Raw genomic sequence first — 26,233 nt, forward strand, 5'->3', positions numbered from 1 at the left:
AACAATAATGTATTGTTTGAAGAAAAAAACTATCCAGGAAAAAGAAAAAAAAAAACAAAAACAGAAATGAATATACCGCTTCCCCCCCCCAAAAAAATTTAACAAATACTGTATCTACAATACAACAATATTATGGGATTAAAATTAAAATAATCACTTTTAGTGATGATGGACGTGTCGCTGTAGGTTCACTGACAAATGCCCCCTCTGCTGGGGATGCTGGGGGTCCGGGAAGCACATGGGAAATCTCTGTTTTCTGCTCAATTTCACAGTCAATCTAAAAAACACAAAGTCTGCTGAAAGAAAAGAATCAGAGAAGAGGTCCTTGGGGATTAAAAATTAAAACAGAAATTTAAAATCCAATAGAAAGGATTAAACATCAGCCTGACATACCACCCAACCTCAAACAGAACAGACAGAAAACAGGAGATAGAAGTAATTGGAGAACCAGTCCCAGAACCTAACAAACAAAAGCCACTCTAGAAAGAAAGAAAAAGGGAAAGGCGGAAGAAACAAAATTAAAGAATTAATTTAAAAACATGTCCCATGCCTGAAGGACCTGGGTTTCCAGCTTGAAGGGACCCTCGCTGTACCTCACACAATAGATGGGAGCCCCCCCCAGGCACTTCTTCAAGGGACTTCCAAACAAAGATACAAAGAGAAAATCCCAGAAGCTTCTAGACATGAAAAGAAAGAAAACAGAAAAAAAAAAAAAAAAAGAAGAAGAAAAAACAAAACAAAACAAAACACTCAGACAGTTTCATACCCAGAACCAAGAATCAGATTAGGTTCACTCTCAACCCCATTCTGCCTAAAGACAGTGACATCCTTTGAATTGTTGAGGGAAAACAGCCTCTAGTCCAGGAGTCTACACTTGGACACACGTATCCGTGAGAGCATAATAAGGATGTTTTCATACAATGGTATCCCAAGAACTGGCAGACCGGTTTTTTGGAGGCCAGCATGGAATGTTCCCCATCCCACTGTGGGAAAGCATGAGGAAAGAGATCCAGGACCCTAGAGGAAGGCAAAGGGCATTCCCAGGCTGATGGGGAAGGAAGAGCCCCGGGGCGGGGGTGGGGGGGTGGGGGGGGTGGGCAGGGAGAGCTAAGCACATGAACCACCAAGGAAATACAAAACCAGAGACCGACCATGTCGGGCCAGACGGGGAAGGTGAGCGTGGAGTGCCTCACCGCTCACCCCCAGAACATCAGCAGTGTGTCACGGCCCAGCCCACCTTGCCAGAAGACTCGGTGGGGAGACCACTGCGGGAGCCGGGGCTGGGACTCCGCACCTTCCAAGAAGAGAACTCAAAGCATCACAGGAGAAATGAGAGACAAGCGCTTAGAAATATAGATAAACATGAACACAAAAAACGAAGCCTGGTCACTTCTGGGAAGCCTACTGTTTACACACGTAGATCATTCCGATTACAAGATCAAACTAAAGGTAACAAAGGTCTGCCCTGGGTGCCTAGGGATTAAGAAGCCGGGGGATGCCTCGAATGGAGGGACCTTGCAGAGGGTGGGCTGGAGAGCCGGGGACAGGGCCCTACTTGCGAAGGCTGCCTGGGCCTACCGCAGCCCTGTAGCCTGCAGGGTGGGGAGAAGGGCCAGGCCTGCGGTGTAGACACAGTCCAAGAGTGGGGCACAGATCCCCATCCTGCCTTATCCTTCCTCCAAAGCTCTCACACCACAGGGGAGACGGAGGCCACGGTCTCATCTTCCTATTTCTCTAGAAATATCCTAGCCTGGTTTCCATGAGATCCACAGAATTCTGGGGAAAAGAGGACAGTATCCTAGGAAGAGCAGCCTGAAGGCTCTCGGGCAGCACACCATGGTCTTCTCTGAGCCACCGGGAACGCTGCTCAGACCCTCCACATCCCTCAGCTCAGCCTCCCACCTGGGGACAAGATGTCCAAGCAGAAGCCCAGATTCAGAGCAAGCTGTCGTCCCCACACCAAAGAAGCCCTCCTGTCTGCGTGAGGCCAGTGTACAAACTTCTGAACTTAGAAGTTCCTCGGTTCATAGTCACTTTCCGGTCACTATGAGCTTTCTGACACAGGGGCTCCTAAAATGACCACTACTAGAACGGGACCTGAGAGATGTTTGTAGGTCAAGGGGAGTTCTCAACTCGCAAACATGGGGAGAAGACACTCCTAGGGATGACAAGTAAGAAAATAACTAAGCAAACCAAAGGCCCAGCTATCCCATCAGAGAAGGGAGCACCTGCATGGTCCCTGCACCGAGAAGCATCTCAAGGGAGATCCAGGCAACTTGTGGTCAGCAGCCCAGGTGGTACTCATGGGTGGCTCCCATGGGACAGGACAAGAGAAAAGGGATGTCCACAGGGGGTCTCCAGGCATCCCTCACCATTCTGTATTTTCAGAGGCGCTGGGATGGTGCACCTGTTAGCTCCAGACAGGGACAGATGAAGCACGGTCACCTCGCAGTTCTACTTTTGGTGACAGCTCCCAGCCCTGCTTCCAAGGGACAATAACGATGCAACGCCAAGGACCAGCATACGTCAAGCTCTTTGCACGCCAAGTGCCTTCAGAGCCCACGTTACTAGGCAAGATGGCAGCAACTGGTGCCTGGGCCCGTTGACCCGGCTGGAAAACCTAGTCAGGACTCAGGGAGATGCAGGGTGGCCCGCTGGCACAGCCCTTGACGGTGTGCACAGTCGTTTCCCAGGATCACAGTCAGCCCGGCAGGACCCGGGCCCACGTTCACTTCCGTCCCAGCCAGGCCAAGAGATTCTGTGGACGCCAGACACCAACCAACCTCGGGGTCCTAAAACTAGATGCCGCCTGGCTTCGCACTGCCTGAGCCCAGGGGTCTCCCTCATTCGAGGCTGCAGCTCACCCGAGCCTGCACGTCTTCTGGGCGTCCACCACACTCGCTCCTGGTCCAGGGCAACCAGCTGCCAGCACCTGCTCTTCGCTATCATCTGGTTCAAACGCTTTGCCCGCAGATAACACGTGTGTTCCACCACCCATCTCACTCCCGGAACCCCCGCTGCGGGGAGCTCCAGCCGCCATACTACAGGCAGGCCAGAAAAGGATCCTTACAAGGACTGTTGCTCAAGCAGGTTATGGTCCCTCCCCCAAGGTCTGGGGTAGCGAACACGAGCCCAGCACCAGCAGGCAAAGGCGTGAGAAGTGAGGTCTTCCTTCGAGCAGACCTTGCAGATTAACAGGAAGTAGGATAATCAAGCTCACAAGCTGCTCCAAGTCAAGGCTGAGTGTGCCCTGACGGCGTGTCCAGGCTCTCACAAAGTGCCACCCTCCACACGGAGGGTCACGTGACTCCAACAGCCCTTGCCCTGACTCCAAACGCGCCTTTGACTCTCGTTTTACCGATGAGCTTAGTTAACCTGCTCAGGCTCTCCACCCCAGGTAACAGCAGACCCAGGGGTCACACTGCAGCAGCAGGCCTCGTGCAGTGGTCAGCATGGGCCACGACCCCCGTGCAGAACAGAAAGGGAGCGCGATTCGTCCCCGGCACCTGCTCCCAAGGGAGGTGCCCAAACACATCATCCCCTCTGGCAGCTCCGGCCCGGATCAATCCTTAAATCAAGAATCTCAATAGTCAAGGAAGGTCTCTGTCAAGTCCATTTATGAATTTGATGGTCAAAAATAATATTCTAGTTTCCCTAGTGGCGTCCAGAGGTGATGAACCAACCTGAGTTCCCGGCAGGCATCTATTTCCACCTGGACACAGAAGCAAAAAGGGAGATCCCCTCAGTCGGCACACCCCAAAAGCAGAAAGTCAGAACCATTCAGGTTTCTGCCGCTGCAACAACCTTCCATCACGCCGGGACAGGGCTCTCTGTGTAGCCATCTCAAGGGAGAGTCACACCATATCTCTTCCCATCAATAAAGAAGAGCCATCAGCCCTTCCCGGTGCTGGCAGTTTTATGCTCTCCCTGCTTTCATCTCCTTCTGGAAAACGGGCCCCGTGACCCCCAGGAGCAGGGACAAAAGCCCATCCCAAGGAGAGGAGTTCAGAAGCTCCTGAAGCCAGGGAGGGCAGCAGAGGCAAGGCTGTCCCCACCAGAGGGAGAAGGCGGGGGAGGACACAGCTAAAATACGAACATAGATCAGTGCCTGAACAGATGAACCATGTTCCACACCCATCAGCATGCAGACCTCACAGGTTACCAGATCCCCAACGTGCCCTGTCTGCCAAGCTTCGCCTACCAAGTCGCTCAACTGTCTTAGTTCCTTCTGTAATTTCCCATAATTCGACAGTTGAACAAAAAATAAAGACAGGCTAAAGGAAGAAAAAAATCTTCACTAGCAGAAAAAGTTTGATTTAAATTTTGAACATGACTGGTTACTTAAATGCAAAGACAAGGCAAGTATTTCTCCCCACAAGCTCACGCAATTTTACGTTAGCTTAACAGTCTGAGAAACAGAGGGGGATTTTGCACACGCGGCAAATGCAATGGCTTCCTCCCTGCTGCACGGAACAGACCCCTCGGCTCTGAGTTCTGACCCTGGCTCAAAAACGTCCTACCACCGTGTGGGTTTTTCCTCCCCTGCAGAGACGGACAGAATTCCAAGAAAATAGGTTCCTTAAATTAGGCCACCTTCAAAGCATTAGGTTTTATCAGATACACCAACCCAGAATTTCTACAGCTCTGAGACGAAGCGGAAGGCACAAAAGCTGCCTCTGTTCAAGCACGAGTTTGCTTTCTGTACCTTGTAAGGTCCCAGACCAGCCACCCCATCAAAATTAACGTTCTGTGCCAGTTCTTAGATCCTGACTTCAGCTGTCTCCACTTGGCCAGTCACTGTGGGTGCCCTGGGTTCCTACCCTGACGGCCACCACCAATAAACGCCTAGACAAATGGCTGGCAGGAACCTGCCCTGCTCTGGATTCCCGACTCACAAAGGAAAGGTACTCCGCCCAGCCAACACTGCCCCAGAAGTGGTACACACCACACACAATAGGGCCACTGATGACTTTTTTAGGGATGCAGAGCTTCTATTAAATAAAACACTGCTTTAATTACCATCAAACAACTTGCCATATCGAGCTCATGACATCAAAGTTTCCTCCCAAATGAAGTGTGTATTGAAGTACAAAAAGTGAGTGGAGAAATCGACGCGGGCCTCCCAACAGGACAAATCTGGAAGGTGGGGAGCCCCCAGAGTGGCAACAGAGCTTCCTACTTCTCCAGCTGTGTGGCTGGAAGGAGGAACCTCCTCTGGGCCACTTCTCGCTTTCAGAGGCAGACGGGCTTATGCAGAAACATGAAACACACAGGGCTTAAAAAAAAGAAAAAAAAATCCAAAACTACCTCCTGGTGACAGTGCCGTCACCTGCTGGCCAGGTTACCATGACATGTCAGCTAACCTGCTGAGCCTCAGTTTCCATACCTGTAAAACACGGATCAGCGAGCTGTGGAGGCTGAAAGCAAGGAGCTTTCTAACGAGTCTTTTACAAGGTGAAATGTTACAGAAGTATCAGGAGCCAGGCTTCTCAGTTACAGGAGCTGCTCTCGGCTGTGTAACTCAGTCTGTCCTCACATTCCCTCCCTGTAATCTGGGGATTGGCCTGTGTGGCCCTTCTCTTTCAAGTGTTCCCAATAAAACTCAAGTATTATGTGCAGGAATCCTAGAGTTCAGATTTTTCACAGAAAAGACAAAAAGAAAAACCTCAGTCATTTAGAATCATTCCTGGAAACACATTTGGCTTCAGGGTTTCTCCTTAATAAAACACCCCCCAAGAGACACCTCACGGTCACCATAAGTCACAGCTTCTTCCCACGTCCCCTCTTGGAAAGAGAAAGGGGGACGCTGGGTCAACTCTGGGGAAGAATCACCAGCTTTGTGTCATAAACCCCCAGTCGACGCCTGTTGCTGCGCTAACATGTGTTCTTAGTAAAACTGAGCGAAACGTTAAATAGAACACCATTTCTGAACCTCGGGGGCTGCAAATGGCTGAATCAGCATTTTCGGAAACAAAGTGTTCTGGGCCTGGCCTTGTAAACAGCAGCACAGAGAAAGTTGTGCAATAATGCATATTTACTCAGGAGGGCTACTTGTTTGGGCTTTTTCTTTGCATCTCTTGAATGAAAGTGGCTACGATCTTTGCAAGAAAGCCTCCTTTCCAAAGCGTCGCGACGATCCAGATCCAGGACCGGGTCAAAGTCACCTGTGGCTCCCCTACGCTACCCACCCTTTTGGTCGGGGCAAAGGACACAAAGTCTGCGTTTCTTCCAATCCCAAGAAAAGACGAACACAATCAAAAGTCGAGAATACTCCTCATTTCCATAAAGCACATACTCGAGGGCAGAGGCAAGGCAGGCGTTTGGAGAGGCGAGCAGCGAAGGCGGGGAGTTGCATCAGAAATTTCCTTCTGCGAACGGTCTGGCTCTTATCACATTTCCACGGCTGGCGGGCGGCTGATCCGCGAGCCCACAACTTGGTGTTAGGCCCCGGGCGGCGGGTAACGGGGCCACGAAGAGAACCAAAAAAAAAAAAAAAAAAAAAAAAAAAAATTCCGCGGCGCAGCCGCTCGGGCCGAGGGAGAGGAGCCCGGCCCCACCGCCCCCGCCGCGGGCGCACCCCGGGCTGCAGAGGCGCGTGCAGCCCGCCCCCCGGGCGTCTCCGGGAGCTCGGCCTCGGCTCTCAGGGCCCGGCGCACCCAGCACCCCCCTGCCCGGCCCAGCCCAAGCCCGCGGGCGGCCGGCGTCGGACCGGAGGTCTCGGGAAGGCGCCGCCCGGCCCCTCGGTTCCCCGGCCGGGAGCGCCGCGCGCACAGCCGCCCCCCGCCGGCTCCCGGCTCCCAGGTGCCCGCCGCCGGCTCCCGACTCCCCGCTGCCCGCCGCCGGCTCCCCGCTGCCCGCCGCGCCCGCAGCCCCCCGCCCGGAGGCGACGCCCTTCCGCCCGCCGCGCCCCCGCGGCGCCCGGCGTCCCCGGCCGGCCGGCCCGCGCGCAGACAATGACGGCGCGGGGACCGCCCGCCCGCCCGCCGGGCCCGGCAGCGCCGACCACAAAGTAACTTGCCGCTGCGCTCCCCGCCCAACTCCGTACCTGCCGCGGCGCCGCTCCCGGCCGCCTCCGCGTGGCCGCCGGCGACCCTCGGCGCGGCCGGGGCGGGCGAAGGCGGCGCGCAGGGCGGTCCCGGCCCCCGCGCGCCGCCGCCCAGGGGCTGCGCGCAAACTTTGGGCTCCGCGCGGGTCTCCGCGGCCTCCGAGCCAAGCCCGCCACCGGCGCGCCGCTCGAGTCCCTTCCTGCCTCCTCCCGGCCTCCCCACCCCCTCGCCGGGCTTTAAACCCGCCCGGCCCCGCCCGCCTCCGCCTCCACCGCCTCCACCGCCTCCGCCTCCTCCCCCGGCCGCTTTTCCTGCTCCTCCTCCCGCCGCTGCCGCCGCCGCCACAGCCCGGACCGCTCGGCTGCCGCCAGCGCGGGCGGAGCCGCGGCCGGGGCGCAGGGCGGGGCGCGGGGGGCGCCGGGGACCGAACCCGCCGGGAGGAGCCGCTGCGCTACGGCGGGACGGGGGGAATCCCGCGTCCTGCCCCACCCCACCCCGCTACCCCAGGACGCGAGACCCCGGCCGCCCAAGCCGGGCGCCGGCAAAGGACACGTCGGACCTGTCCCGAAAGGCAATTTGGGAACGAATTCTCTGAAACTCTAAGTATGAACCGTGTGGTCCAAATCCTCGACCCCGGGCGCCGCGGAAGGACCGACCGGACGACGACGAGCTGCGACTGCCTGACTCCGCGGTGGGCTGGCGGTCCGGTCCGGGAAAGGAGAACCGGGGTTTGCATTGTCCGCCCACAGCCAGCCAGGTGTGGGGCCTCGCCTCTCTGAGCCTCTGTTTACCCGTCTGCGGGTGAGCACCCAAGTGCCGGTGGAGTGGGGAAGCCCTGCATGTTTTCTTACTGCCTCCAAGCCTCAGTGTCCTTATCTTTGAAATGGGCTAATGCGCCTGCCCGAGGGTGATATCCTGGGGATTCAATGAGGTCATGGCTGTTCAATAGAGTTACTGGCACGAAGGAACCCCTGAATTAATGGAAACCGTGTCATTGATATGGTTATTAACGTCTCTTCCCAATCAAAATTGAAGTACAAATACGACAGTAACAATAATCACGTCTTTTTCTGGGTCTTGAGGTTGTGGGAACAGCTACCGTATAACTTACCTTTACTGAGCACACATTTTGTGCCAAACATTCGCTAATCGTCTCATTGAGCCCCCACTCTGGACCCCTTGGGGATGCCAGTCTTCCCCAGGTTGAATAACTTGCTGAAGGTCAAGTAGCTGGTCAGTGCAGAATAAGCACTAAAACCCTTTATGGCACTTTTTATGGCTCCCGCTTTTCCCACCTTGGGACAGAATGTATCAATGAAAGGTCATCCATTCCAGTTACTGAAATAAGCCTCCTGAAAGCATCTACGGTTTGCTCCAAGCTCAGAAAACCATTAAGATGAACATCTAGAGAAAATGATATGAAGGAGACTTAGATTCCCGAAAGAACAAAACACAAGGACTCCTGCTGCAGACAAAGGATGGAGAGAAAATTAAAGAGAAAACTTAAATTGGGGCATCTTCTCAAAAGCATATCAGCTTTGAATCTTACAGCTTTGCCAAAGGCCCCGATCAGCAAGGAATGCCTACACCACTCGGAAAGGCTGATAGGCAGGGGGCTTTTATAGATGTTCAAAAAGCACCTTATGTATAGGCATATTTTTTTTCCTGCGTCATTTGTAAGCAAAGCTCTGTACACTATAGTCCTTTCCTCCTATGTATTTTTTTTAAAGATTTTATTTATTTATTTGACAGAGATCACAAGCAGGCAGAGAGGCAGGCAAAGAGAGAGGGGGAAGCAGGCTCCCTGCTGAGCAGAGAGCCCGATGCGGGGCTCGATCCCAGGACCCTGAGATCATGACCTGAGCCAAAGGCAGAGGCTTTAACCCACTGAGCCACCCAGGTGCCCCGTCCTCCTATGTATTTTAATATGTCTTTCCTAAAGTAGGAATATTATCTTACACCACCATAGCACAGGTACCAAATTCATAAATGTACACTGTAAAATCCTTGTGTATAATCTAGGTCCATATCCCAGTATCGCCGGTAGATCTGAAAATGTCTTTTATGGTGTTTCGTTCCCAGACAAACTTTAGTCTAGGGTCAGGTATCACATTTAGCTGCCTCAACATGGATGGGCTTTCAAACATTACTATTCACTGAGGAGAGATCAAAATAAATGTCCTCAAGTGTTTTTGTGCTGACATCGATCCCCAGAATTCCTGAGACAGGCCCTCATTCCCTACATTTCCCAGCTCTGCACAGACATCCACACATGCCTCTCCCTTCTGGGCAGGGCCCATTCAGCATCACTTCATGCTACAAGTTCATGAACTTGTCACTCTTGTTGGGGCTCTAGAAGCTAACAGCTGTCCCCCGTGCCGAGCCAATTCTGTGGGCAGATTGTACCTTAGTGCCTTCTCCTGCTGCAAATTCCAAATGCTCCCTAGCCACATGCTCCCTTTCAAAAGCATAGAAATCCCAGCGGAGTACAGCCCTGCAGCAGATAAATTACCCTAGAGAACCCGGCCCACCAGGGGCCAGGCTGTGTGGCTTTGTGTTCAAGAGCTGCACCAAGGGGAGATGCACCGACACAGTGAGGTATCGAGACAAGAAAGAGGATTTCTTGATAGTAAGGAATTCCGTTATGCGACTGTGAGCTAGAATCCTCCTTCAGCTGAAGGCAGAGAATCCGGCAGACTCCTACTGTAATTAGAAAGGAATTGGTTACTATCAGTCTCAGTCTTCTCCGTTGACTGTAAGCCTGGGCCAAGGCTAACCCCGTGCTGTTCACTAGTGTCATCCCAGCAGGGGGAGTGCCGGGCCCTCCTTGAAATAAGTCATCACTGCAAAATTGCACCTCATGAATGAATGCATCAATAGAGCAAATGAATGGAGGAAAGGAATGATAAGCCCTGGGACCTGGGCACCGTCTCCAACACTGCCAGCAGCCTGGGCAAAGGAAAAGAGAAAAGGTGAGCGGCACCTTGATGGTGAAATGCTCTGGCCAGAAGTGGCCCTCACCCATCACATGGGTGAGGTGTGGCTGCAAGGCCCTGCTGTGTGCAGAGGTAGGATGGGTGGCTGCTTGGGGGCATGCCCCTGATAGAGCTGGAAATCAGAGGTCAACAGCATTATGGACTCCCTGCCCACTCCCTCACTGCAGGGTAGGGACTGATCTGTATAATCACAGTGCAATCACCGTGCCCACCACAGAACCAGCGAGGCACCTGTTTGCACAGCCGACCCCCTTGGCCAGTCCCCCGCCCCATGGAGTTTGACTCCCTCATGACCCACTTACACACCAGTATTTCAAACACGGCAATTCTTTGAGTCCTCTAAACCTGAAGAATGAAGACAGGCTGCCCCTTCTCCCTGCATACAGAGGTGGGGAGCCTAGTGGCATTCAGGGAAGGCTTCCCAGTATTGGTGATGTCCCAGTGGAGCCTTGGAGGACCCAAGATGGTAAGTTCTGCAAAGTGGGAACTAAGTGGAAGGCGAAACTTGTGCCTCATCAAAATCAAGAAAGAATCTACCAGGCAGTTAAATTTGGTTATACGATATGGGGGACGGGGCTGGAGGACATGGGTGGGGGTGCGTCAGGAGACGTGACAAGAGACCAGACTGGGAAGGTAAGAAGGGCCTTTTTGTCATGCTCAGGGATTTCCACTTTATCCCAAAGGCGATGAGAGGGAGCGAGAGCTCCTGCAACTGATTTGGGGAGGAAGGATGACACCTGGCCCAGGGATTCCCATTCATGGGTTTGTCATTGGGTGGAAGGATGGGGCCAATCAGTGCCAGAAGTACCCGCATGGGTCTGGGACAACCAGACCAGGTGGGGAACAGCTGGGCTGGGCTCAGTTTGTCCCAGGAGGTGCTGGTAGCGACCCCAGATAGATGCTCTCTCTCTCCCATCTCTCTGGGCCCCGGTGACTTGCAGCTCTTACTTTAGATTTCCATGGAAATCCATTTTTCTTAGAAACCCTCCTTTCCACAAGATAGCTTGAACCAAAATGACTTTACACCTCGAGCAGCGGCTCGCCGAAGGACATTTCTTAAGACTGGTTTATTGGGATTTATTTTACCTTCAGGAAAAATCACATGGGGTTTTTGGAAAAGTAGACAGTTGAGTAACCACGATGTCAATGAAGATACAGACCTATTTCATCACTGCAAAGCTTCCCTCTTGGCCCCTTGTCATCACTCCTCTGCCCCACTCCAGCAGCCTCTCACCTACCCCTAGCTCCTAGTTTTGCCTTCTCAAGACTGTCCTATGAATGCAATCATGCAGTGTGGAGACTTTTCTGTCTGGCTCTTCTCCCTTAGCATAATGCATTGCAGATTCACCTATATGGGCTCAGGAATCAATAACCCATTCCTTTTTAATGCCGAATACCATCCATGGATACAATCCACTCACTGGTTGATGGAAATGTGGACAAGCCCCAGTTTGCGGCAACTAAAATAAAACTGTTACCCAGGTTCTTCTGGGAACATGAGTTTTCATTTTCTCTCAGGTACATAATTAGAAGTGAGATTGCTCGGTCCTATGAGATGTGTTTGACTTTTAAGAAACCACCCAACTGTTTTCAAAGTGATCTGTCTCAATTGTACCCACACCACAAATGTCTGAGTGTTCCAGTTGTTCCAAATCTTGATCACTACGTGGTACTCTCAGTCTTTCTAGTTTTAGCCATTTCCATTTGTGTCATGGTATCTCATTCTGATTTTAGTTTGGGTTTTTCTCATGGCAAATACTGTGGGACACTTTTGCATGAGGTTACTTGCTATACATCTACATTATTTTCAGAAGAATATCTTTGGCCCATTTTTTTTTTTTTAAATCACATTGGTTGCTTTCTTATTCAGTTCTGAGAGCTCTTTATATATTACGGATACCAGTACCTTAGCAGATACGGGTTTTTCAAGTACATTCTCCCACCCATTCTCCTTTTTTCATAGTGTCTTTCGAAGTGCAGGAGTTTTTAATTCTGTAGGTCAAAAATTATCAAATGATCCTTTTATGGTTTTTTGCACTCCATCTCAGAAACTCTTGCCTAACCCAAGGCCTGCAACAGTTTTCTTCTAGAAGTTTTATAGCTTTAAGCTCCTACATTTAGATCTATAATTCAAGTTGAGTTAATTTTGTAGGGGTCATGAGAGGAAGGTCAGAGTTTTTGCTTTGTTTTGCCTGTTCTGCTGGTGTTCTAGAGGAGATGGGCAATCGCTGTTGTGTAATAGAAGCTCCATCTGGCTCCATGGTGGACTTTTGCTAGTGTGGACAATGTGGGTTGTGACAATAGAGAGAGAAGGTTCTAAACACAGGAGGTAAGCAGTGGCAGGTCACAGGTGGGCTCAGAGATCCCTGACAGAGCGATTAGGGCAGCTGGTGTCCATGTGTTGGTTATGACCTACCCACTTTCCACTGTGATATTTGGGGGGGGGGGCAGGGAGAGGGCGGTCTATGCCGTGATTAAAGTTTTGTTTAAGTTTCCCCATAAAATCAATCTTTGTTCCCCTTGAAACATCAGCACATCTGGCCACATGCCCCCCCCACCCCTTCTCACAGGGCAGTGGCCCTCTGGGGCCATGGAGAGGAGGAGGCCCCTTCGTGGGTGCACATGGTTTAATGCCAGGTTGCTGGGTATATGGGCAGGACCCTGTCACCCACCAAGGTCGGTGCCCTGCCATTGGATCATGTGGAGAGCCTCAAGGTCAGCTGAGCTGCAGTGGAGTCTTGCTTGGGTGTCTTGGGGCTGTGAGGAGACCAAGTAGGCCCTGGCCAAGAGGGAGGGAGCACTCAGGGAGAGCTCATGGCTGCAGTGGGAAGACCCCATCACGGAGCAGCAGAAAGCTGAGGAAGCCTTTGCAGGTGCCTCCTGGGTCTCCTTCTGAGACATGTTCCTCTTCACTGAAAGAATGCTGTCCTCCTTCTGGTGGTTTGAGCCATGGGGAACAGAGCAGGGCTGACCACCATTAGCCAGGACCTAGGTGCTTTCTACCTGCCCTAGGTCACTCCCACTGCTGTCTTTGGCTGACACTTATCCTCATTGCCACAAAGGCCATGGTGCAGATGGAGCTCCAGGAATTGGGTCCTCTTACAGCCACATCCAAAGGCAGAAAGGGGACATTTCTCCTCTCTTGTCTGTTCCAGGAGATTTCTTTGCACATCTCAGTGGCCAAAATATGGTCATCGGCCCAAGTCCCAGCAGCACCTGGTACTTCTAACCTGTCTCTTGGGGGCCCAGGCTCTACCAGCAGGAAAGGAATGGCTGGTTAGTGGATGATTAGCAGCCTCTGGCCCCAAGCACATGACCCTTATGGCAGTGAACAGCTCAGACCCCCACCTCCTCTGGCAGGACTAGGAATTAGAGTCCAACAGGAAGCATGAGGTTCTGAATCCTAAGATACACAAACCCAGTTATGCCTCCAAAGTATGAACTCGTCCTCAGCCACTTAAAAAAAAAAAAAGTCAAGTCAACCCTTAAACTCAATTAGAAGTTAATTAACCACTAGTATCATACCAACTTTACTCAATGAAATATATTTCCAGCCCAACACACTGGATGGTTTTAATAACCAACATTCTGGAGCTAATAGGAGAATCCAAAATAAGAACAAAAGTTGTTCCTCGGTAAAACATATTTAGAGCTACCGAAGATTTAGTATGAGCTCAACGTCCATGGTGGGCGAGAAGGGTAGCGATGATTTGTTTGCAAGACGGCATCGTGAAGTTAATGTTTGAATCGTGGCACGCGGAAGCTGCCACCGTTGGCATACCTTGTTTAATGTTTAAGAGGATTAATCTGCCTGCAGTCGTCCTGCCAGGCTGTGCAGAGAAAGAGCAGCTAATCCTGGAGCTGTGCTGGAGGGATGGGGTCGCCTGTGCTGGAGGTGGGGAGAAGCCCCATTCCGGGGAGGCTGGGGCAGCAAGTGTTCCATCCACCCCCAGGCCCAGCCCTCCTGCTCCAGTCATCTCTATCACCAAGATAGGCAGAGTCTTTCTTACTTAGTCATTTTATTTTACTTTATTTTATTTCTGAGAGAGAACGTGTGGGGAAGGGCAGATCTAGAGGGAGGGAGACTCTTAATCCGGTTCCATGCCCAGCATGGAGCCTGATACAGGGCTCGATCTCATAACCCTGAGATCATGACCTGAGCCGAAATCAAGAGTCAGATGCTTAACCGGCTGAGCCACCCAAGCACCTCTCGCTTATTCAGATGCAAGCGTAACCCAGAGTCACTGTTACTTGGTGTTCATCCGATTAAAGATGGAATGACTATCTAGGAAAGTTTTCTCCAGGAGAATTTTATTGTCTTTTCTTCCCCTTACCTTTTATTTTTATCTTTTCTTCCTCTTTTTCGCCTCAGCCCTCAAAACAAGCCACACTTCTTGGGTATGGGCCTCACCATTGGCTGATGATGAGCTGTCTGATACATAGCTCATCAAACATACCATCCAGGCATTTTGTGTACACACCACAATTAATCCTAGCAATCTGTTTTGAGACCAATGTTACTGTCCCAGCCTCACAGTCAAGGAAGCTGACTCAGGAGAGGTACGTGACTTCCCAAGGTCACCTAACAGAAGCACTGGTATTTGAAGGCACATCCTTCTGACCCCAGTTCCTCCATCTCCAGCCGTTCCTCTTCTCTGCACGGTCATTTCCTATCACTGCAATTTTCCACATACGCAGTCATTTCAGTGTATGACCTAATAGGATCTCTTTGGTGCAAAATCTTGCAATTTACACTTCAACATTGTGAACTTCTTGCTCTTTGGGGAAGGGGCTTTCATTGGTGTTAGGATCATAAAATGTGATGTCATTTCTACTTGTCTCTGAATCTCTTTGGTGCAAAATCTTGCAATTTACACTTTAACATTGTGAACTTCTTGCTCTTTGGGAAAGGGGTTTTCATTGGTGTTAGGATCATAAAATGTGATGTCATTTCTACTTGTCTCTGAATCCAATTTTGAAAAAGGTGTTAAATGCTCTTTCCAAGTTGGGGATTTTTAACCTGCCCTCCCTACCCACCCCACCCACCTTTAGGGAGTTTGGGGAGCTGGTTGGGATGTAAGCTTGGGAATTCTGGCCATCTGGAGATCAGAGACACCCACAGGATGGGCAAGACCCAGAAATGGGCAAGGGGAGGGGCCTCGCTAGAGATGGTGGGCCTGGGTCAGAGCAGAGATGAGTAGGCAGTATATCTAGGAGTCTTGCAAGCAGATAACCCTCCTGGCAATGAAACACCAGGTGATCGTGGGACGTCTGTCATAAGGCAAATGGATGGAGGTAGCTGCCGGGTGCAGGCATGGAGAGAAGTCCAGAGCAGATACTCAAGGCTCAGGCAAGGATAAGAAAGGGCTTCGGTCCAGAAGGAAGTGGCCAGGAGGTAAAGATTTGTGTGCTATAAAGGTGGACACCGACACTGCAGCTGGAACTAAGGCACAAGTCTAAGGAGAACGTCCTTCCAGAGCACCTCCATGAGACACCCCCTCAGGTTTCCCTTAGGACAAGACCCCACGAGGCCCAGCTTCTGCAGGGGTCTGCACAGGGAGGGGGAGGAATGGGGCAGGAAGCGACACAATTCTGAAAGCACTGGGAACACCAGCCCACCAGTGGCTCTGGAGTCTGTTCTGAGCCTGCAAACGCCACATTCACTTAACAAAGACTGATTAGATGCTGACCATGTGCCAGCACCAGAACTAGCCGGAAGGTTAGTTCCGATGATGGCAGTGACACTCTTATAAAGGCTTCCTCACCAGGACTCTGGGGGGCACGACAGAGCTTTTGAAGGAGCGTGCATGTTCAGAGCAGAGGCACCCCCAGAAACATCCCCAACAGGCATGGCTGCCCAGACTCTGCCCGCAGACCACCAAGGGACCCAAGAGTCCAGGGAGACTGCGGCTTCAAGAATGATATTGGCAAGGGGTGCCCCTGGGAGCCACTCCCCAAGAGTGTGCACCTCTCTGCACCAGGTGCTGGAGGGCTCTCCCAGCAGTGGCCATCAGGAGCCTAGGAAGCCAGATCATCACCCACTGAGCCAGCTGTCCTAGTGCCATGCGAGGTGCAGCAGAAGGAGAACTGGGTTGGGGCTCTGTATATGGTTCTGGCCAAGAACCTGTGCTCTGGAATCAGACAGACCAGTTCCAATTCTAATGTCGCTCCTTACTAGTTGTGTGGCTTGGGAAAAAAAAAAAAAAATTGGGTACAAGAACCTCGGCTTGGAAGTCAGGATAACAGTTCTTACCTGACATGGCCGTTTCCATAAATTTTTATATTTTGCTGAATTTTGTGCATAATGCTTCCATATACTACAGCAACATAATAAACCACCCTCAGTTTGGCGATGTAGTACAAACGCCATTTTATTATGTTTGCAGAAATTCAACATGGCACAGTACAGGGGCAGGGGTGTGCTGGCCTGCCTCTTCTCCGCCGGGTCTGGTCATCGGAGTAATCCCAGTCCCAGCAATGAATGATGCTGGAGTTGGTTTAGCAGTGGGCATGGGAACCAAAGATGAGTAAAGGAAGGACTTTTGCTGGGGGTTCCAGGTAAGGAGTCTGCTTCCTCTTAGGAGACACAGACTGTGAAAGAGGGCTGGTGTTCCCAGTGCACGGACAGCCTTCCTAGCTTCCCAGGGTGGTCGGCTGAAGGGGAAACTGCCCCATGGGCCTCCAGGTGGAGAAGCAGAGGGAACCAGGCCTGTGGCATCTTCAGTCCCCAAAGCCAATACCCATCCTCGGTGTTTAGTTTTCTTGACTCTCATTCTCCTTTCCCAACCGATAGAGTTGTTTGCTAACCTGGTGCATGGAAAGGACTCATAGAGAAGAACAGCATCAAGGAGCCACCTTAATGCACAACTCTAGATGTCCGTGACTGAGGGAGAGTTTTGTGATCATGTGCTCTGCCCTCTTCTCCTGTGGAGTAAGCTTCCTGACCAACGGGAAAGGAGCAGAGGGAAGCCTGCACACATTGGGCGAAACTGGAAAGGCACATCAGTCTTCAGCCAAGACTTGGAGCTGTCCCCCTTCCTTCCAGTGCCCACAGACAGCTCTGGCCTACAACAGAGCCTGGGTGTTTTGGAGATGCCCTTGGCATCAGTTTTTCTCTATTGTAGGTGCACACAATAATAATATGGCATTGGGGGACTTTTTAGAGAATGCAGTTATCCATGCATCAAAGGCCTCAAAAGAATCTCTTTGACACTAGATGCTGAAATGCCCACACTAACTGCAAAAAAACACCTATTCAGGCCTCCCCTTCATCCAAGAGTTGGGCTGTCACCGAACAACCCAGTTAGGGTCTTTCCAGATTGATGTGTCCACTCCTCTTGTAGCACTTAGTCTTCCTGAAGAGCGCCTGAGAATATCTATCATGGTCTTGGGCAAGTCGCCGACCACACTGAGCCTCAGTGCCCTCAGGCATAAGTCACGGGCCGCCTATAGCAGGTGAAATTGATTACATAACTGATTATTACAGTGTCTAAAGTGTCCAGCAAGGGGCCGACCCAGGGCGTGTTGAGCCAGTGTGTTTGTCATGACCGCTACTCATGGGCAGCTCAGCCATGTGTAGACCAGCCATACCTGCAGGGAGCACCAGAGGATTATCATCAACCAGTGTGGGCTTGGCCCCTCCAAGAGAGGCACCAGTCCATGGGGTGCATCCTCACAGCCCCCAAGGACCATTATGCTCTGTGCTTCTCCTGCTGGAAGATGGTTTGAGCTGCTATGGCCCTGACTGCTCTCCTTCTAGGGCAAGAAGACGCTCAGAACAGTAACCCAGTAAGGCCAGTGACAGTGTGCAAGGAATGGACTTCTCTACCTCCAGCATGGAACAGAACAGGCTGTCCCCATCCCCACCCTATTAGGTCGATAGGTCAGTAAAAGGGCCAGGCAGGGCTGCCTGCAAGGGTAAGCTTTGAGCTGAGCTCTCTCTTTCCTTCCTCTCTGAGTGGGTGCTCCCTTGTGACACCCCCAGCTCAGAGGCAGACGGAGAGGGAAGGGATGTCACATTGGTGGTCAGAACCAGTCATGGTCCTCAACCACAGTCTGGAAGTCACTGGTCCTCCTCTGATGAATCCTCAGAAAGTCAGGAGACGCCTCACACTACATGACAATGCCTACATCACTGGTCTCCCTTCATCGCATCCCACAAGCATTTCATCATCCCAGTCATCACAGGAAGGGTGAGTGCCAGACGACAAGATGTGTTAAGAGAGATCACATTCACCTAACTTTTATTGTGGAGTCTTGCCATTGTTCTATTTTATTACTAGTTTTTATTGTTCATCTCTTGCTGTGCCTGATTAATAAATTAAACATTTTATCATAGGTGCATATGTATAGGAACTAACATAGTAGAGGTGGGGGGGTACTATCTTCGGTTTCAGACACCCTCTGGGGGTCTCAGAACACATTCCCCATGGAGAAGGGGGGGACAACTGTATACCAAAGAAAAGGAGGGAAAACAATTCTGGGGGACACCGGAAATCTCTTTTTATAGCTAGTTATGGAAAAATGTTTTTCATCTCGTTTAAATTTCCTTTGTATTCCCAAGCTTACAAGAAGACTTAAAAGTGCTTAAAATTCAAACTACTTCTATAACCTTTTGCCTTTTCTCAACACTTACGATGTGCACGTGTCCATCACACATGCTAGGAGGGAGTTCAAGTTCTGTCTCCATCCAGCTGCTTGCCTGCAGTCATCTTCTCTACAGATCACTCCTCCACAGTCACGTCTTGGGTATCTGAGGTCTTTCCAATTTTTTGCTGCTATGAATAGCATCACAATAAACACCCCTGGACAAGCTGCTTTAAAAAAAAAAAAATTCCTTCCCATATCTCATTAGAATGTTGCTGTTTTCCTTCCCCGGGTTTTACTGGGGTCAGGGAAAAAAGATTCACTCAGGTTCCAGTACACAAAGCTGTTCCATGGGAATATGCCTGGTAGCAGGGGCAGAGACAGCTCAGGGACAGCTGGCTGATCCCAGAGGGTGTGGCCCTGCTCTCGACCTCCTGGCTTCTCCTTTGCCCTCCTTCCCGCTGGCTGGCACCTGCCCACTGGTGTCTGCCCCTCACAGCTGGCATTCTCCAGGATTCCGTGACTCCTTCAACAGTTACCCAATGGTTTCCATTTGCACTGCCAGCAGGCTCGGTCTGAGGCTATCCCATTAGTCCCAGGCGAATTCACAAAGGTCGGGGGTTGTAGGTAGGGCGAATAATGGGGCAGGGAATCAGGAAGGGAGCCAAAGTCATCGGAACTTCATCTCCCGAGGGAGTGTCACAGCCCACTCCCGAAACACAGCAACCATCACCGTCTAACAGGCTCATGGTTTTCTTGGCCACTGATTAGGACTGGCCCTGGGGGGGGGGTGGTTCCTGTCAGCCTTGCCCAGGGTTGCTGCTGAGGCTGCGATCGGCGGGGGGAGGGCTGTGGGGGCTTTGAGGTCTGGGGGGAGAGCCTGCCTGTGCTGCCCTGTGGGCTCCCCAGCCTTCTTCACACGTTGTCTTGGGTGGAAGGGGCTGTGAATTCCCATATTTTTGTTAAACTTTATCATCATCCCACGGATAGCATGATGATATTGCATTTTTTTTTTGCTACTTTTGCTAAGGGTATTAATGCATGGAATGCAAACATCGAAAATACACCACAAAGTTTGCAACTGTGCGTCAGGCCTTAAGTTTTCTTTTGCATTTACCAGGAAGTGGTTCCCGAACTCCGCAGCCTCGGCCACCCTGCTGGGGGGGTGGGTGTTGGGGGGGGCTGCTCTGGGTAAGGTGAGGCAGGCTCTGATGTGGAACTTTAGTGCACAGGACTGATCGGAGGTGTCCTTGGGGGCACTTGTGGAGGGGGAGGGATGCAGCAAGACTGGGTGCATGGCTCAGGGGCCCCCATGGGAACTCGGACCACTGTGTATCCTTCAGCCACGGGATACAGCTGCCACAGCAAGGGGACCTGCGCTTGGGCAAGGGGGGCTCTTGTCAGCCTGGCCAGGAGGGGGATTGGGCCAGGTGCCCTGGCATGCTCAAGGTGCCAGATCGAATCAGCTGGAGCTCAGCATGCAGGAGTGACAGGGCCCTGAGGCACCCCACAACCACACCCGCGCTAGCTACTCAGCATCGGGTCTGAACTCAGCAGCTCCTAGAGAGAATGCGGTCCTGCCCAGCACCCAGGCTCAGCTGGTCTGACTAGTGTTCTAGCACTGGTGCTGTTAATCCAGACAAGCCTGTGAACCCAGCACTCTTACATATACACTGCGTTTACCTGGAGCAGACATTTGTCTGGGGGCTTTAAATGCTGCTCCGGGATCAGCTGCTTCTCATAATCAGGTGGCCTCTTCTTACAGCTGATCCTGGGGGAAGCCAACCCATCTTGATGATTCATAGCCAGGATCATGGTCCAGGCCTCAGGTCTCCAACACTCATGGGCTGTTCAAAGGCCTCGAGGTGTGCAGGAAACAGGGATTCCTACACCAGTACTGGCAGCGAAGGTGGTTTCCACTGACACCGTCCAGAGTCTCCCCCTCTCCCTCCATCTGCCTGCTGTCCCCTCCACCTACCCACTGTCACCCCCCACCTGCCTACTATCTCCCCCCACCTGCCCACTGTCTCCCCAACTTTCTCACTGTTTTCCCCCCAGCCCACTGCCTCCCCATATCTGCCCTCTAGAGAGGGTGCCAGGACTGGCCCAGGACCTAGAGAACCTCCAGGAGGGTCCTCTGTGGGGCCAGAGGAGGCCAGGAGCTCACCAACAGCAGGTGCCTGACAAATGCACATGTCCCAGTGCTGTCAAGGCCCAGGGGACACAATTAAGGCGAAGCACTGATAGGTGTGTCTGTGATGGAAGGGGGTGGGGGGTGGAGATAACGTGGGTAAGGGGTTCTGATGCTCTCTCCGACCCCCTCTCTGTCTCCATCACAGACACACAACTGCCAGTATTCCAGGCTGTCTGCCCTTATCGCAGCCCCTAGACCTTTCCCCAAAGTCCTCCATACCCACTCCTCCCCCGCTCCCCCACGGGCTGATGGCTGCAGTCAGCAGAGCGTCTGGGCTCGACGGCCTTCCAGACATTTCTGTTTGCATGCTCGTGCTCTGCGCATGCTTCGAGCTCCGTGTGGCCAGCATGGAACTCATCAATGCGGCTTGGGGGACCCAGCTGCTCCCCTCTTTTCTCTTGCAGTCAGACCGCCAAGGCTATGCTGCCCATTGTCAAAGCAGGTCCCCAGATAAGTAGCATCTACACCACCTAAGAATGTGTTACCAAAGCAGATTCTGGGCCCCATGAGGGCCGGCTGAACCCGACGCTCCGAGTGGGCTAGTGGTGGGTCCCCTGTCCACATGGGGCGATCCAGGCCGGAGAATCACCGGCTTAGAGACGGAGGTACAGCACTGGGTGAGGACATACCCCATCCTCGCTGTGCCCTCCATGTCTGTCCTGTGATCAGTGAATCTGTGCTTCATGTCCTCTTCCTGCTCTCATCAGTCAGAGCCCTTGGGGCCCAGAACCAGCCCCGCCCTCGTCCAAGACCTCCAGTGTCTGGGCTGGAGTCGGGTCTCAAGCGCTTTTTGCTGAGATGAGCTGCAGCCCTGTGATGATTAAAATGGTGAACTCTGTCACAGATGTCCTTACGTGCGGGAAATGGGTCCATTTTTGGCCCCTCATCTTACTGGGCTCCGCAGCTGTTGGCCAGGGAAGGTGACCACAGCTGGCCGTGTCTGGGACTCTTCAGGACAGCATAACCGCAGGTGCGCCCTCGAACGCTACGCCTTTGCCGGCACAGATTCGGCGTTATTGAAGCCACGTTTACACCCACTGAGACACGTCGGGTGCAAGGGTGCCATTCCCCGCCCTGGAGGAAGGGGCCCTGTGGCCACGGCACTGGGCATGCGGGTCACAGGTGCCTGTGACATCTGTCCCTCAACCTGCACGTGGGGCGCCCGCGCGACTGCACCGCGCCCTCCGCAGTCATGCACCCTCGGGGCGCAAACAGAAAGCGGCTGAGGGACCCGGGAGTGAATTCGCTGAAATAATGCTTGAAATCTCTCAGCGTGTTTTTGCGGCGCGGCCACGCTGATTCACTTACCGGACGGACTCACCGCACGCCGACTCGGACCGACGCTGACTGACTCCGAGACCCGACCCCTCTCTCCCAAGCCACAGCTGTTGGCGCCAAGGGCAGTCACCTGACCCACGACAACCAATCGGGGGGCTAGGGCGCGGGCGATGACGTCATCGCGTCCCGGGCGTGGGCAGTGACGCAGCCTGGCGACCAGCGCCGCATCCTCCAGTTGTCGCCTAATAGCATGTGTCTGGAAATGAGGAGCGGCTGCCCTGGCCTGCGGTGAGCGTGGCAGCACGTGGTGTCCCAGGACCATAGGTGAGAATGTGGTGGAAACCCAGTGAAAGAAGACGAGGAACCTGCTGGGATGCAAACACACCCCCTCCCGCGCCCCACAAGGCAGAGCGTGCAGGACCCAAGAGAGGGAGGGAGGGGAAGGTCCCCCTTGCCCGCGCCGTCCCAGTCCCGCCCCCCCCCAGGCTGGCGGCTTGTATGGACGGAGCTGGACGGAGCCTCTCTTCTCGGCGGCTAGAGGAAGCTGGGCTCACCCAGGGTCTGGAACTTGGGCTTTGTGGAACAAGTACTTTGAATAACATACGTTTCATGGCCGTTCGTCGGAAGGACGGCACCGCTATCTGGGTTGGGTTCAAATCTTGTTCTTTTCTTTTTTCCCCCTCAAAGATTTTATTTATTTATTGCGGCGGGAGTGGGGGGAGACGGCAGAGGCAGAGAGAGGGAACCGACTGCTTGCTGAGCAGGGAGCCTGATGCAGGGCTCCATCCCAGGACCCCGGATCATGACGCGAGCCCAAACCAAGAGTCACTCGGCGGATGAGCCACCCCCGCGCCCCCTCAGATGTTCTTTCCCCGCTGCAGGATGTTGGGCAGGTGAGTTCTCTGACCCCAGTGCTTACCAAGTGCCGGGAACAAAGAGGTGCTCAGTAAGCAGTAGCGGTTCCAAGTCCTGGCTCTTCCTGCTCTATCACAGTGTCCCGGTGGTGGTCCCGGGCCAACTGAAATCCACCTGAGTTTCACTGAACCATTCTGTAGGTGCCCGGATTCAATAAGGAAGAGTGCGTGGGAGGGCTGTAAAGCAGGCTTGAATCAGTTGTTTTCCAGGTGAGTTTCTGAAGCTGCAGGATCAACATTACTGGGGAACCCAGGCCGACTGGGAACTACGGTGAGGGGGTGCACAGCCCAGATTCTGATGAAAGCGCTCCTGTGATCTTAAAAGGAACGGTGTCTCCTTTTGTGGGAACTGATTTTCTACACCACATTTTACCAACTTGCTTGACCTGGGGCAATTGTTATAAATAGATTCTTGACCCTCACCCCAAATTGCAGAACTGGGCTCCCCATGGGAGGGCCAAGCGAATCATAGCCCAGGGCCAGACATCCCATCAAGAATAAAAATGCAGGGGCATCTAGGAGCCTCAGTCCGTTAGGCATCTGACTCTTGATTTCAGCTCAGGTCATGATTTCAGGATTATGGGATTAAGCCCTTTTTGGGGGCTCACACTCCGTGGGGAGTCTGCTTAAGACTCTCTCTCCCTCTGTCTGCCCCTCCCCCTGCATACACATGGGACACTCTGTCTTTCTCAAATAAATATTTTTTTTAAAAGAGTAAAAATTCAGGGGCACCTGGGAGGCTTTGTCAGTTATGCATTTGCTGTTCAGCTCAGGTCATGATTCCAGGGTTCTGGAACTGAGCCCCACAGAGCAGGGACCCTGCTTCTTCCTTTCCCTCTGCTCATGCTCTCTCTCTCAAATAAATAAATAAAATCTTAAAAAATAAAAATAAACCAAAAAAATAAATAAATAATTTTTTTTTAAATATTAAAAAATAATACAGAGACAGCCTTAAAGAGCCGACTTCCAGCTAGCCACCAGAGCCCGCTGACCTGTCCCTGCATTGAGGATGCAGGAAAGGGAACCCCAAGAACAGGGTCCCCTATGTTCCAGGAAATTCACAACCCTTGGTCCTAAGCACAGACCATCAGGTGACCAGAGATGGGAAAGGAAGAGCCCCACTGGAGCAGAGGGCTGCCCTCTGCCTTGTGCTATAGAAGGAACTTGATAAGGTTAAGTCCTCACCTACAGCTCGGAGCACCTCCCTGCTGAGTCCCACGCCCTTTGGGGTGAAACTCAGTACCCCCAAACAAGAGAAGCAACTGATAACCTCCTGATGAAGTGGGTACCTGCTCTGGTCCCCTGTCCGCTGGGGAACATCTCTTTCCACGGTTAGTCCTCTGCTATGGAGGAAAAAGATAGTTGCCTAAGTTCATAGAGAGTTGCTGGACACAATTTTGTAGTAAGATGGGCCAGTGTCCACCACAGAGCCTCGGACGCCCACAGTGCCAAGCACCCCTCAAAACCTTGTGTGTCATGCCTGGGACCTGGCAGGACACAGGTTGGCGGGCTGGCCATGAGCCCCGCCACACACCCCCTCCCGCGGTCACTGCCCACAGTGTGTGCTGTAATTGTACGGTATAAGAAGGCCTCCCCTCTCCCCTACAAGGCCTGTTAGAAAAGTCTAAAAATTGCTCTGATGTCATCGGCTAGTCTGGAAATCAGGCTGGCCCTTACTATAAAGTGCTCGCCGAGGGAACTGAGTTCTGAGAGCAAGAACACTGTGTTGTTTACACAGCGCTGGCTTCTGTCCTCTCTCAGAGAGTTACCAGGTTGGGGTCCAATCTTCATGGTGTGGGAGTCCCATGAGAAGCTAGTTGGAGTGAAAAGTCCGATTCAGGGTGCCTTGTGGACTAGCATGGAGTAGCAGTGTTAAAAAATGCCACCCCCGATTCACAAGAGAAAAAAAATTTCAAAATAACCACATTCAGAAATATATATTGACCTTCCCATAGACTCTCAGAGCTCACCAGGAAACCAGTATTTCCAATGAATTCCTCAAGTCTAAGTGCAGAGTTTTCCCCGGACCAGAAGAGGAGGATAGCGAGGTAAGGCTGGGGCCCTTCATCTTTATTAGAACCTTCCAGAAGTGGGTTCTGTGGTCGGGACTTTAACTTCTTTTTTTTTTTTTTTTTTAAAGATTTTATTTATTTATTTGACAGAGAGAAATCACAAGTAGACGGAGAGGCAGGCAGAGAGAGAGAGGGAAGTAGGCTCCCTGCTGAGCAGAGAGCCTGATGCGGGACTTGATCCCAGGACCCTGAGATCATGACCTGAGCCGAAGGCAGCAGCTTAACCCACTGAGCCATGCAGGCACCCCGGGAATTTAACTTCTGTGTATGGTAGAAACACAGTAAGAAATTTGCATTTGTTGGAGTGCCTGGTTGGTTTAGTGGGTTCAGCGTCTGTCTTCGGCTCAGGTCATGATCCCAGGGTCCTGAGATCGAGTCCGACATCTGGCTTCCTGCTCAGCGGGGAGTCTGCCTCTCCTTCTCCTTCTGCCTGCCCCTCCCCCTGTCAAATAAATAAATAAAATCTTAAAGAAGAGAGAAATCTGTATTTGTTTTGAATCAGTCAAGTAGCTTCTAAGGACTTTTTAAAAACCAGAAAAAAAAATCTTTTCTACTTACCCACATATTTATTTCTGACACTTTCCATACCTTTATGTAGACACACATTTCCATTTGCTGTCATTTTGCTTTTGCCTAAAGGAAGGACTTTGTGTGTGTGTGTGTGTGTGTGTGTGTGTATGTGTGTGTGTACTGTGACTCTGTTGTGATAAGCGCTTTGAAAACCTTTCCATGGCTGGGAGTTTTTATTTGCCTTCATTTTTGAGAGATGTATTCACTGGACATAGAATTCCACAGAGAGTTTTTGTTGTTTTTCATTTTTTAGTATTTTGAAGATGTTCCAATGGTTCCAGACTGTGTGTTTTTTTTCTTTCTTTCTTGTTTGAAAGACATATTTGATTTATGACATTGCGTAAATGTAAGGTGTATGACTTGATTTGATGCATTTATATACTGTAATATAATTGTCTTTGTAGTGATAGCACCTGTAGTCGCATCATGTAGTTATTTCTGCTGTGGTGAGAATAATTAAGATTTAGTCTCTCAATGTGGTCAAGGATTATGATATGATGCTATTGTTTATACTCACTATACTGTGCATTGGATTTTTAGGATTTGTTATTCCTAGTTGCACGTTTTTCCCTTTAAA

At 51.8% G+C, this 26,233-nt stretch overlaps 1 protein-coding gene and 1 long non-coding RNA gene across 4 annotated transcripts in view; one reads left to right on the forward strand and one right to left on the reverse strand.

The window, feature by feature from the left end:
* Nucleotides 1–7,269, reverse strand: part of GRB10 (growth factor receptor bound protein 10) — a 172,857-nt gene extending 165,588 nt beyond the window's left edge. For all 3 annotated transcript variants that reach the window (XM_032305455.1, XM_032305457.1, XM_032305454.1), the window contains exon 1: nt 7,046–7,269. The gene's annotated coding sequence lies outside the window, so the exon portion shown is untranslated. The remainder of the gene's footprint in view (nt 1–7,045) is intronic.
* LOC116569311 lies at nt 1–25,480 on the forward strand. Its single transcript, XR_004276975.1, has 3 exons — nt 1–14; nt 13,704–13,708; nt 25,373–25,480. It is a non-coding gene; the product is annotated as an uncharacterized LOC116569311 (long non-coding RNA).
* The last annotated feature ends 753 nt before the right edge of the window (nt 25,481–26,233 follow it).

The sequence above is a fragment of the Mustela erminea genome, chromosome 11 (genome assembly GCF_009829155.1).
Source record: "Mustela erminea isolate mMusErm1 chromosome 11, mMusErm1.Pri, whole genome shotgun sequence".
Lineage (NCBI taxonomy): Eukaryota > Metazoa > Chordata > Mammalia > Carnivora > Mustelidae > Mustela > Mustela erminea.